This window comes from Mus caroli, unplaced genomic scaffold (genome assembly GCF_978045245.1).
Source record: "Mus caroli unplaced genomic scaffold, Mus_caroli_1 scaffold_8, whole genome shotgun sequence".
NCBI classification, from domain to species: Eukaryota; Metazoa; Chordata; class Mammalia; order Rodentia; family Muridae; genus Mus; species Mus caroli.
The window spans coordinates 20517685-20530133 of NW_028227263.1; positions in this window are offsets into that span (position 1 = coordinate 20517685).

Consider the following 12449-nt stretch of genomic DNA (forward strand, 5'->3'; position numbering starts at 1 on the left):
TTTCTTTCTTTCTTTCTTTCTTTTCTCGACACAGGGTTTCTCTGTATAGCCCTGGCTGTCCTGGAACTCACTCTGTAGACCAGGCTGGCCTCAAACTCAGAAATTTGCCTGCCTCTGCCTCCCAAGTGCTGGGATTAAAGGCGTGAGGCACCGCGCCTGGCCCTGATTTCTGGCTTTTCTTGAGAAGCTGGACACAGCTGAGGCAGTAGCAGACTGCACTGCTGAGCAGGGCTTCTGCTGTGCTCTCAAGCCCCTGGCCAGTTTCCCCACAGCAAAGCCATGGATGCTCTAGAGTTATTGTTGAAGCCATGGCCTCCAGAATCTATCCTCTCTTCTAAGGTTTGCATCCAGCATCAACTACCCGAGCTGATATATCTTCTTGCTGTGAATGAGCTTCTGGGTTTTAGATATGACCATGCCCTAGCTTCAGTTTCTGAGAAGGTCCCATTCCTCTTAGATAACACTGGGCTTGCTGAACACCACCCTCCCAAAGGCTCTCTCTCTCTCTCTCTTTCTCTCTCTTTCTGGAATTTCAAGATACAAAGTCCCAAAGAATTGCCATGTTGCAGCTAATGAAACCCAGGCCCCTGTGCATGCTGGGTAAATGTTCTTTTCCTGAGCTGTTTGCCTAGCTGGTTGCTGCTTTCAAATATACCTGGCCATCATGGTATAAAACATGCTTTTCATTTTGGCTACAGGAAATGTGGTAATCCATAAACAAGTGTGTGTGTGTGTGTCTGTGTGTGTGTGTGCGCGTGTGTGTGTGCATGTGTGTTGTGTAAATACCCCCATACTCCTATCTGTACCCTCTCAAAAGTTATTCATCTATTAAAAATTAGATTGGCCTATTTTTATTACTTCATGTGCATGAGTGTTTTGTCTGCATGTATGTATGCGCACCATGTGCATGCCTGGTCCCTGCAGAGCTCAGAAGAGAGTATTAGATCGTTTAGAACTGGAGTTACAGACAGCAGTGATCCACCATGTGGGTGCTGAATATTGAAACTGGATCCTCTTCAGGAGAAGCTAGTGCTCTTAACCCCTGAACCATGTCTACAGGCCTCATCTCCTCTTTTGTCCTGTCTTGTCAGACACATCAGCTTGGCTGTATAATAGTCTAGGAACAAATGCCAGCAGTTGGAGCCTGGAGAGGTTCTCCTTGAAAGACAGAGGGAGGAGGAGGAGAAGAAGGGATAGATTAGGAAAAAATCCCCAAAGTTGCAGCAGGTACCAGGTCAACCATACAAATAATTCAAAGTGCTGGGCATATGGAAGTGGATGGCGATGAATGTGGTAAGCAGGGCACGAGCCCCTGGGAGAGGCAGCAGGACTGAGATCTGAGGTCTGGCTAACAGTCTCCGAGTGGCAAAGATAGGGTGTCTGAGTCACTAGACAGTCTAGTTTACAAAGTCAGAATTCTTGATTCTTTTACATTTAAATCAGAAATCTTCTAATTTTTAGATGTTGGCAATTACATCACAGTTTTAAAAAACCACTTGTGAGCCAAGAAAACTCATCGGTAGTATCAGCTTAGACTTGATGCAGAGTGGACTCTGCAGTGCGTACTCCCAGTGGACAGTGGGATCATGGAACTGGGAGATTGGGGGACTGGTGGATTGTGGGATCAGGGAACTGGAAGATTTGGCAACTGGTGGATGGAGACCTGGGGACTGAGGATTTGGATGGCTGGGGAACTGGGGGATCAGGGGACCAAGGAACAGGGCGGGGGGGGGTTGCCACCAGGTGATGCCACTTAGGAGCCCTTCAACTGTCTCTGCTTTGGTTTACTTTCTTAGTGGACATGACATGATACGGACATGACTCCCCACTGCAAGAGTTATGGGTGTGGTGAGATGAGAGACTCCCATGTACTGCTCTCAGATTGTAAGCAACTAAAACATAACCTTAGTCACTGTGGGAGTCCTGGGTGGGAGACTCTTGTCATCTTTTGGTGGCCCATAGCTTGTTGCCACAGCCAGAACAGTGGGTTGTAACTAATTAACCAATCAAATGAGGACAGGACTTGACTTGGTCACACCGGGGCACATACCAAAACTAACAACTTCCAGCTCTTCTGCTTCCCTCTCTCCTCCTGCTGGCTTCTTCAGAATTGAGCTGGGCAGGCAATTCTGCAGCTCCCCTTCTCCCTCATGCTTGGACAGAGAGGCTCTGTTGTTTGTCTGCCACTGACTTATTCAGGGAGGACCAAATTGGGGGCAGTGTGACATCACACAGAGTCCAAGAGGCCCTGGGTAAGGCTGCTGTTGCCAAGTCCTTCCTTGGCACAAAATGAGCAGTCAGCAGAAGGTGTTTTATACACTGCCTCAAATCCCTGCAAATTAGCCTGCCGTTAGCATGAAAAATATTAAGCAATAAACAGTTGCGATATTTAACACTCGCTACAGAGGGTGGTTGCCACCAGTGCAGACTGCGTTAATGAGCTGTGGCAAGCTATGCTGCAGGAAGGACCACACTAGTTCTGCATAAGCAAGCCCAGGCATTGTACTCTGTCCCAGGCTGAAGAAGGGTGTGTGTCTGTACAGGAGCTTGTGTATCTCATTATTCTTCCATTGGGCAGGTATCTATACTAACACAAACATGCACACATACATACACCTGTTCACAGCAAACATACACTGAAGCACAAGCACATATATATGGCACCTTTCCTATCCTATAGTGAGGTATGGTGGCTTGATCTGCCTTGAGAGGTCATTGGTGTCTTTCTATGTACAGAGCTGGACATCTGATGACTTTACTTAGCAATAGAAAAATCTTACTAATAACTCCATGGGGTGGATTTTTTTTTTAAGAAATGAGAGTTAGCTCTATTAGAAATGGCTGTGAAGAGCCAGGGATACAGACATTTAGGTTAAAGGAATATGAGCCCATGTGACCTCCCCCTGGCCCTTAAAAAATGTATTTATTTTCACTTTACATGTATGAGTGTTTTGCCTGTGTATCTGTTTATGCCCTACATGGATGCAATGCTCACAAAGCCTGAAGAGGGCATTGGATCCCCTGGAATTAGAATTTGTTGTTATATATGGACTGTCATTAGCTATCATGTGGGTGCTCGGTCTTAAACCTGGCTCCTTTGGAAGAGCAGCTAGTGCTAGTTACTGTTGAGCCATGCCCCTCCCCCTAAGCCCTCTAAATACCAACAGCAGAGGTGACTCAAAGCAGGAAGACCCAGATCATTTGATATATTTTAAATGTGCTAAGAGCCAGGTTGATCCAAGGCTTTAACAGAGGCCCTCAAAAAAGGACAAAGGGAAGCTAGTTCTTTGTCTTCAAAGCTGTGTCTTTGTCCAGGGACAGACTTGGTAAGGTCCAGGTCTGGGTCTGGGTCTGGGTCTGGGTCTGGAGCCAGAGCCTTGAAGGAGTTAAGGTTTTTGATTTCTGGGAACTTTGCTTTTTTCTCCTTTAGGGGACTGGAGTTACCTGTTCCAAGGCTGTTGTATACTTGGTATGTTATGCTGTGTTGGTGTTGTGTGTTGGTCTGTGACACACCTGAGATATTGTGTTCCCTTTGTGAAACACTGCTAGACTTTGTCTTGTTGTATAATAGCTTTCTGCTGGATTTGTCTCATTTCCCTCTGTAAACTGCATATAAGATGCCATACAGCTTGTGCAAGATCTCCTGACACCAAACTTTCCTATCTTCTTGATTTTCTGATCTCCTGGCCCTTTCACTGAAGAGTGGCCTGCTGGTCCAGGCATGGCCGTATAGTACATACCAGGAATCTTAGTAGTAAGGAGGCTGACACTGGAGGATCAGGATCAGTAGTTTGAGGTCAACCTGTGCTGCCTAGGGAGTACAAGGGCAATTTCTGCTACACAGTGATGCACTCATGCATGCACACACACACACACACACACACACACACACGTGCGTGTGTGCACGCTCAGATGGAGATACTGCAGTTTGCGGGGATGCTTTGACTATTGCATCAGACACAGTGCTGAGACTGTGCTCATGTCTCTGTGCCCCTACAGCAGCTTCCTGAGATTTCCCATCCCCATTTTCCCCTCCTATGTAGTTAATAAATTAACCTAAAAAGTTAAATAAAATACTAAACATATACCCCAGTGTTTACAACCCCATTAATCAAGGTTTCCCTTTCTCTATCTCCCTCCTCCTGCAACTCTTATCCCACTTTCGGGTGCTAGGAGCCTGATGTGTTTTCAGGCTGCACATATAAATGAGGTTGTGTGGGGTTTCTATTCTTGTGCTTCCTTTATTTCACTTAGCACGATGCTCTTCAAGTTCATCCTTATTGTCACAAATTATAGTTTTTTTTTCTTTTTTGACGTTGAATAACGTCTCATTGTGTATATCCCCGCAAACTGCAGTATCTCCATCTGAGTGTGCGTGCGCGCATGCGTGCGTGCATGCGTGCGTGTGCGTGTGTGCATGAGTGCATCACTGTGTAGCAGAAATTGCCCTTGTACTCCCTAGGCAGCAGAGAGGTTGGCCTCAAACTACTGATCCTCCAGTGTCAGCTCCAGGTTTTGTGCATTTATTCTTGAGTCGATGGGCACTTGAGTTACTTCCATGTCTCAGCTGCCGTGAACAGCACTAAAAGAGGGCTGTTCAAGGAGAATCCTGCACTGGGTGGTTATTGCAATGACAATGTATTGTGTGTTTTGAACTGCTTAAAGAGTAGATTATAAATGTTCTCACTATTAAAGATGAGTGTGAGGTGAAGGATATGCTAATTAGCATATAAGCATTCCACTAAGCAGATGTCAACACACCATGCCTCAGGCATGTATATTTTATATGTAAACAGGCTCTAGCTCTATGCGCATGCGCCTTCTGTGGCTCCCCATCATGCGCAAAACAAATTCATGGGCAGAGTGCTTGCTTGGTGTCCTGCCTTCAGTGTCCCTTTTGTCACATTGACTTCCTGCTGTTCTCTAGTCATGCTAAGATGCCTCCACATTGTGTATTTTTACCTGGACTGTTCTTTGCTGAGTGGTTGGCATGGCTGATTCCCTACCTTCATTCAGGTCTCAAATCTGGTGTCCCCTCCTTCACCCTAGGCCCACTCCTGCTCAGCCTGCCACTCTGCCCTGCCCCCTCTCTAGGATATATTTACTCCTTGCTGTGTCACAGCTTGTTGGTTTGTCATCAGTTTCTGGCATGAGTGAAGGAGTTCCAGGAGGGCAGGAAACAGTACTTGTCACCTTCAGCTGAATCAGGCACATGCGTACTATGACACCGTACTATGACACAGGTAGGCAGATAAGCACCCAACTTACTAAGCAGGAATTTCACCTAGATAATAACTCTCCCTTGAAACTCAATGTGTCCCAGACTAAGCTCTCCACTTGGCTGCCCTTCAGCAGATGTCCACACCTATTGTCATCCAACTACCTTGCAATAGATGTCCTCACATGTGATTAATCTAGACTTCATATAGATGTCTACACCTATATTCAACATGACTACCTTGAAACAGATGTTCCCATCCTGGATCTTGGGCCAGCCTTCCCTGACCTCTTGAGGATTCTGATGTCGGTTGCTTTGTTACACACATCTCCCGCTAGCTACTCTCCTCTATTTACCCAGTTACAGAAAGACTGAGGGGATCTGTCCTCACGGAGGCTGCTTTCAGCCAGGATGCATGCTTTCAATGTGCAGCACCCTCCCCAAAGGCTCGTGTGTTTAGTTCCCAGTGCAAACAATGCTCAGAGAAGGGACCTTGGAGAAGTGATGGGTCTGTAAAAGTTCGCACTTCATGAGTGACATAATCCATTGATGGGTTCCGAGTTTAACAGAATTATGGAGAGGAACTAGGGTCTGGGACCTCCTGAAGAAAGCTTACTTTCTTTGGGAAGATTAAGCTCATTCCTGCTTCTCTCTCTCTCTCTCTCTCTCTCTCTCTCTCTCTCTCTCTCTCTCTCCTTCTTGGTGTGCCAGGAGGTGAGCTATTTTGCCCCTTTTCACCATAATTTTCTGCCCCCCACACTCAAAAACAGTAAGGTTGATTGACTATGACCTGAAAGAGCGAGCCAAAGCAAAGCTCCCTTACACTAAGCAGTTTTTCAAGTGTTTTGTTGTTGTACCATGGTTTGAACATATACAGTCCTCATAGACTCGTGTGTCTGAATGCTTAGTCTATAGGGAGTGACATTATTAGGAGGTGTGGACTTGGGGTAGGAATGGCCTTGTTGGAGGTAGTGTGTCACTATGACACAGGCAGGCTTTGAGGCCTTGTATGCTCAAGCTACACCCAGTGTGGCTCACAGTCTCCTGCTGCTGCTTGCAGATCAATATGTAGATGCAAGCTCATGTCTGCTTGCACACTGCCATGCTTTCTGCTATGATGATAACTGGACAGAACTTCTTGAAACTGTAAGCCAGGCCCAATTAAATGTTTTCCTTCCTAAGAGTTGCCGTGGTCATGGTGTCTCTTCACAGCAATAAAACCCAAACTAAGACAGTAACTAAAGGTGACTAACATAGGCAGGTAAATGGGGCCTTTTGCCAAAATAGAGATATCAGTCAGAGAAGTTATCATGTCAAGTTCCTGTTTGGTTACATCATAAGAAGCTTCCAGTGGTCAGGCAAATGTTATGCTGTATAGAAGTCAGATTTCAGGGAGGAGTGAAGAATTTTCATCTTATAGACAGTGGTTAAATACAAGGTGTTGAGATGCCTAAGGGAGTACAGACAGAGAAGAGGTCTGAGGTCAGAATTCCCCAGGGCATTCTGAGATACAATGGCTGGAAGCAAGAGGTAAAAGCAGCAAAGAAGACAGAGATGAAGGCACTTCAGACAGGAGGAGATGTTCCAGCAAGCACACATGTTGAACTTGCTGAGCAGTAGAGTCAGGCAGAGGAACAGGATGGAGGTGGTGACCAGTATGGAGGGAAGCTTTAGAAAGCTGGCTGGAGAGGGTTCAGAAGGATTGAACTTGGAAGGGAGGCAGGAGAGGAACTCAGAATGGACTTCCACATCAGGCTACATGCATACAATGAAATATGATCACTTCTGCCCCCACTTCTCCTTTGGCTCTCCTCCACACCCTTCCAACACACCCAATGGAAATCTGAAAATCTCCCAATGGGCGTACCCGCAAAGAAGAGTGATTCTTCCTCTCCCAGCTGCCATCAACGACCAACCGCTCCTCAGTAACGCAAGGGACACAGAGATCACCTATCCGTTTGCTCTGGGATTTTGGCTGGCTTGATCCTGTTTAGGTCTTGTTGAGGAGGCAATCATAGCTGCTGTGAGTTTGTGAGTACAGCAGCCATGGCATATCTAGGGGACAGGGTTTCACACTTTCTCCTCTGGCTCCTACATCCTTTGCCTCGTCTCGTCTAAGATGCTTCCTGAGCCTTGGTGATGGTGGGCTTCATAGAGATGTCCCATTTGGGGTCGAGCACTCGAGCTTTTATTCTCAGCACTCTGGTTGCTCATCATACAGAAAGAAGCTTCTCTGACCAACGTTGAAAGCAGTCCAGGCCTATGGGGACAAACATAAATATTCAGAAGGCAAGTTGACAGTGACATAATTGGACAAAATAACTATGGTAGGTTCTAGATTTCTGGGAATAATCCTATGTGCAGAGCCTGATACTCAGGAAGCAAGTCTAGGCTAGAGACAGAAATCTGAGAATGCCTGTGGCTCCAAGTAGTAGATTTTAATAGCCCAAGCTGACACAAACAATAGGGGGACTTCTCATTATGAAGAAGTGATGGGGCAGCTCCAGAGTTGATGTTCTAGCAGCTCAGTGGCATCCCTCAAGATGAAAAAAATCCATCTGTCTTTGTTCTTTGTTGTTTGGATTTCATCTTAGGGATGCCAGTGGCCATAGAGGCCACACACTTCCGTGTTCAAATAAAGCCGATTCAAATGTTCAAATAGAACAAACCTTTTGCCCATTGGTCACAAAAGCTTTCTTCCTCTGTCTGTTTAGTCATGTGACACAGTCCTAGTTGGGATATGCAGACTGGTTAACTGAACTTTACTTTTGAAGCTGGAGATGAGGTCAGCCTCCCACGGCTCTCACAGATCCATGTGGAAAATATAAATACTACCTGTTGGGAAGGCAAGAGGGAAGCTGCTGGATGGGTGCTGACAAAGCAAACATCAGGTTTACCTGTGGTGACATCAGGACACAAGGGGCAATGAGTGTTCTTACAGAGTTTGATGTTGATTCCCCAGCCAAGATGCTTAGACACAGAAGGGCCAGGCCTCTCTAGACATGAGGTTCTTTGGAAAGACCTGTTGGGTAGAACAAGCATGTCACTGTTGTATGACACTGCTGATAATTTTTGAACCAATCCCCATGGCTCAGGAGAGGCTAAGAAGTAGGAATGAACCTCTTCTAAATGCAAGGGCAGTCGTTTACCTTATTCAAGGGAAGGGCTGAGATGACACCAACATCAATACGCTGCTTAAATCTCCACACTGTAGGGATAATAGAAGAGAGCATAACAATGGTGGAGGAACTCTGCCTTCTTTGTGCACTTCATCATGGACAGGGAGCGAGCACGTATTCTATCCAGTTCTCCTGGGCCCATTGCTATTCCTGGTGCAAGCTCACGGTCTGTTCACACCCGCAATTACTCACCCCCGCTGACAGGAACAAGTTTCCAATCCTTCATTTGACTTTAAGATCTCTTCATGACCTAGAATCCTCCTTACAGTTGCTATGCTTGGCTCTTTCTTCTCTGTTCTTTCATTTGTACTACTGAGCCAGGCACCTTCACACTTCTGGACGTTTGCACTTGGCATCATGTCAGCTTAAATTGCTCCTTCCTGAACCCTTCTATGACATCTAGCCCTCTCCTTCTGGCCTCATGCAACCTTTAGGTGTGAACTTAGGTGGTGGCACCAAGTTTTGCTTGGAGAGACCTATTCTATGCCTCACACTACTTGAGTCAGTGCTCCAAGGGCCAGGGCACTTGAAAAATTAAAACCTGAAATGTTCCAAAGTCCAAAATGTTTTTAGGTGACAGCATGAAGCTACAAATTGAAAATTCCATACCTGATTTCATACAATGAACCACAGCAAAAATTCAGGTTCACTAAGATCTCATACAAGATTCTCTCCACGCTGTGGGAATGAGGGATATAGGAAACAATAGTGAGTTTCATATCTGCACTCTAATCCCACCCCCAGAGTTTCCTTCTGTCTGTACAAATACACTTAAATCTGAAAAAGTCAGAGGTTTGAAATACTCCCTATGTCAAGGACATTTGTTAACCCTTAGCACCTTGGCATTTTTTATTGTATCTGACTAGTTAAAATTACTTATTGGGGTGATTTTTAAGAATTTCTTTCTTGCTGGTTTGCAAGCTTTATAAGGATGGACAGACTATTTCCCAGAGAAAAAGATACACTGTGTGTGGTAAGTGAATCAGTGGACAAGGATTCTTAATTTTTCATCCATCCATTATCTAGGTCCATACACCCACGCGTTCATCCATCTACACATCTATGCATTCGTTTAGTACCACCCACACTCACATGACAAAAACTTGGAAGAACTGCTATGAATTGGTCCTGAGGACATTCAGCGACTGTGCCATGCCTTTAAAATATGTTACTAGGTGCACTTCTATGCCGTGTGAGAGCACGGGCAAATAGGAAAACATGTAGGTTATCTGAGGAGAATGTTGAGGTGTCAAAACCACTAATTTAACTGGTGTTTTCAATCAAGAGATGGGGCAGGGTAGTGGACTGTCCATGGTGACCTGGAAAAAATTCAACTGGGAAGATGCTATTGGTGAGTGGTAGCAAGTCTGATGGACAGGAAAGCTGAGAGTGTGCAAGGCTCTCAGTTTCTGAGATGTACTATAGTCTGTAAGCTGTGTACTTCATATCCCAGAGAAGGCCATCAGCTCTTGACCTTTCAGATGGCTACCTGCTGGCAGCCCCTAGTTTGCCCATGTTAGCCCAAGCCTCTTGCCTACATGTTTGCCTTTGTTTTTATGGCAAGGAATTGAGCCCAATCATTTGAGTTGGACCCTTGATCTCTTCTATGCACCCCAATCCCTGTATTCTTAAACTCAGGGGGGGGGGTTGTACAGATGAAATCCTCATCACACTGACAAAATACCTGATGGAAGCAACCTAAGGGAGGTAAGGCTTGTTTTGACTCACAGTTCAGAGTGCATCCATCATGGCAGCCAGAATTTGTGGGTGCTGGTGATGTCATATGGCAAGAACTAGAGAGTTGATTAGAAGCTTGGCTAAGAGCGCCCCTCAAGATCTCATCCACAGTGACCCTCTCCTTCCCCAGATGTGCCTCCTACTCTCAAAATTTATAACCTTCTGTATTAGTCAGGGTTCTCTAGAGTCACAGAATTTATGGATAGTCTCTATACAGTAAAAGAATTTATTGATGACTTACAGTCGGCAGCCCAATTCCCAACAATGGTTCAGTCGCAGCTGTGAATGGAAGTTCAAGGATCTAGCAGTTACTCAGTCTCACACGGCAAGCAGGCGAAGGAGCAAGAGCTAGACTCCCTTCTTCCAATGTCCTTATATTGTCTCCAGCAGAAGGTGTAGCCCAGATTAAAGGTGTGTTCCACCACACCTTTAATCCCAGATGAAAGGTGTAGCCCAGATTAAATCTCCTTAAACTCGGAGATTTAATCTTCTGGAATCCATAGCCACTATGTCTCAAGATCTCCATACCAAGATCCAGATAAGGATCTCCAAGCCTCCAGATAAGGGTCACTGGTGAGCCTTCCAATTCTGGATTGTAGTTCATTCCAAATATAGTCAAGTTGACAACCAAGAATAGCCACTACACCTTCCAAACAGCATCAAGAGCTGGAGAGCAAATGTTCAAACATATAAGCCCATGGGAGACATTTTTTATTCAAACCACAGCATGAGCCTTCCACTAGAAGATGATGTCATCCCTATTAGAATTAAGAAGCCTGAGGGTGTGAGATCAGGAGGGCTGACCCACCCTCTTGCCAGCTCAGCACTCAGGACAGCAGGCCTATACTTCACCTGGGCAGCACAGTAGAGCTAGCTCCAGTGGTGTGGGCATTGGTGAACTGGCTCAAGGGCATGAGTCTGCGAAAGCTGGCCCATCCGTAAAATCTGTGGAATTGGGTAAGCTAGCCAGAGTAGTGCTGGAGACCTCATTCTGGTGGTGTGAGATAGCTGGCAGACTGACAGATTCGGTTGGCTCACACCAACATCTACCCCATCTATGATCTGATGGGGCACACGAAGGGGATGGTTCCACAGATCCAAAGCTGCAGGATCTTCATGATACGGGGCAAAAATAGGATATCTGAGAGGAGTCTCAGTAAGGATCCAGTATTGACAGTGCAGCAGAAGCCGGAAGCCTCCAACCAGACCAATGACTCATGGTAACAAACATTTGTAAATAAAGAAGTAGGGACAAAATAGTATCCCGTGAGACACAGTGACGCACTACAGCTTCTATCATGAGATGCTTGGGGAGTTTGTTGTTGTTGTTTTGTTTTTTATTTGTTTTTTTTTTTTTAATTTTCTTTTGGGGGCAGGTTGCAAAGGCAGAGGGATGGGAGGATACATGGATTGGGGAGCATGATGTGAAAGAATTGAAGAAAGAAACTGGGTCCACCAAGGCTGCAGCTTCACTCTTAGGTCTTCTAGCTGTGTGGATGCCTCCCAGCCCAGCCTGGCCTGAACTGGGACTCAGTTATGACTCTCTGATCCAGCTGGCTTTCAGATGGTAAATGCCATTTGTTTCTTCTCTCAGGATCCCCATTCTCCATGATACATTTTAATCTCATATACCTGCTGAACAATTCCCTATCCTTCAGGAACTTTGGGAACTGGGCTTCAGCTCCCACAGCGAGGCGTCCCTTCCTCCACATTCCCATAAAACTGTACCTTCATCTGCAGTGAGGAACTCTCTGTGGTGCCGGTCTTCACCATTTATCTGTGAGTCCCCAAAGTCGGTGCTATGAGCTTTATCTTTGTTGCTTTCACACATGCAGTAGTGGAGGTACACAGTAGGCACTCAATAAATACGGCATTAAAGAGTTTCCACCAAGCTGCAGTTTGCTTAAGCTTTGCCACTCCCCCAAATGCATATTTTTTTCCTTATGCACTAGAGGATGCTGGGTAGATCAGCATAATATTGTGAAGACCTGGAAGAGAAGAAGAGAAACTGCTGGTGGATGGTGGATTTGGAGTTTTGTTATCCAACTGATGTTGCTGCTAGGAGTCGCTGCACTCTGTATCTGCCAGGGGCCAGACAAGAGAATGAGAAAGTTGTGAGGGGAATATGATGGGAATGGCAAATTGGGGGAAAGTTCAGTTGGCAAAAGCTGAGACCTGCAGCCTACAAGCCCCTCATTTACATTAGATTAGCAGGGGAAAGATGAAGGGGCCGCCACAACAATTCCTTCCTGCCGCATGAACTTCTCATTTATAAAAATATTGATCCCACTTCTTTGGACATAATTGATTAATTA